The following is a 1,243-nucleotide window of genomic DNA, read 5'->3' as shown; positions in this document are numbered from 1 at the left end:
TAATAGATTGGATTTAACTCGAGTTAGCGCTGATTTCTGGATTTTTTTAGACTTCCCCCCCTCTGTATATTTTTTGTTCATTGTTTCCCATTACTGCAAAAAGCACAATTATGGTACCAGATCCTATTTTAATATTCCTGTTTGTATGCATACAGCTTTTGTATTGCATAACATTTGACCGTGTACCTAATGAAGTGTCCGGGCTGATGTACAGCAACCAAATCATGTTCTAAAGCCTCTTCAACCACAATTGTATCAATGCCATGCAACATTAGCTGGATGTCTCGCCCACTTTTGTTGCAATGCTGCATGGGTGGCCCTCACATTAGCTTGTATCAACGATGGTCCTGGTATGAAGATCACTATACGAAACATCATCCCTTTGATTTGTCATTCAAATGACACGTGCGGTCAAGAGAAAGAGATCACATGGAATCGGTCGTGGCGCTTGATGACTTGTAAATACGCAAGACGTGAGCAGATGGAGATAAAGCGTCAGCGTTTTGACTGACATCTGCGGCGGGAACTCAAGTCTTCATCTCCTTCCAGATCTTCCATATGCTTTGATTTTTATTTTTTTTTGCTGACATAACAAACGGCCGAGCGGTGAGGAAATATGAACTGAGAGAGAAAATAGCGCGTGTATAAACGGTTGATTTGTGGATGTATGGATTTGTGGTGTGCTGCTAATGTGGAATGTGAAGGTTGAAAAGACATTTTTGGCGAGATTAAGATCACCACTGGGGATACGTTGAGATCCAGCAGATGGCGCTGCAGTGAAAAAAAGCTTGTGATTTAAGTGCTAAATGAATGAGTATAAATTAGGGTCTGACCGATTTTGATTTTTTTTTTTTTTAAGGCTGACTCCCATATTTGGCATAATAAAATTCATGAATTTGATTAATTTAAGATGGATAAAATAACTAATAACTTTAACAATCGACTGTTTTACAATATGTTGTCCTTTGGTTTAACTTTCTAACAGACAAAAATCTGCCCAAAAAAAAATCTGACAATTTTTGTGGAAATGTTTGTTTGATTATCATTATTTTTGATTTGTGCTATAATTTGTTAATTTGTAAAAAAATACAAATAAAAACTAAACAATCAGCAAAAATCAGCCCTAGTATAAATATTTGTCTCGTAAAATGTTACGCACCACTAACTCTCCTTTGTCCTTTTAATGTCATGTGAGATTGTACAATCATTAAATATCATAAAATATCAATTTGCACCAAAGCGA

Source organism: Vanacampus margaritifer, chromosome 20, assembly GCF_051991255.1.
Source record: "Vanacampus margaritifer isolate UIUO_Vmar chromosome 20, RoL_Vmar_1.0, whole genome shotgun sequence".
Classification (NCBI taxonomy): domain Eukaryota; kingdom Metazoa; phylum Chordata; class Actinopteri; order Syngnathiformes; family Syngnathidae; genus Vanacampus; species Vanacampus margaritifer.
This window is presented reverse-complemented; position numbering follows the sequence as displayed.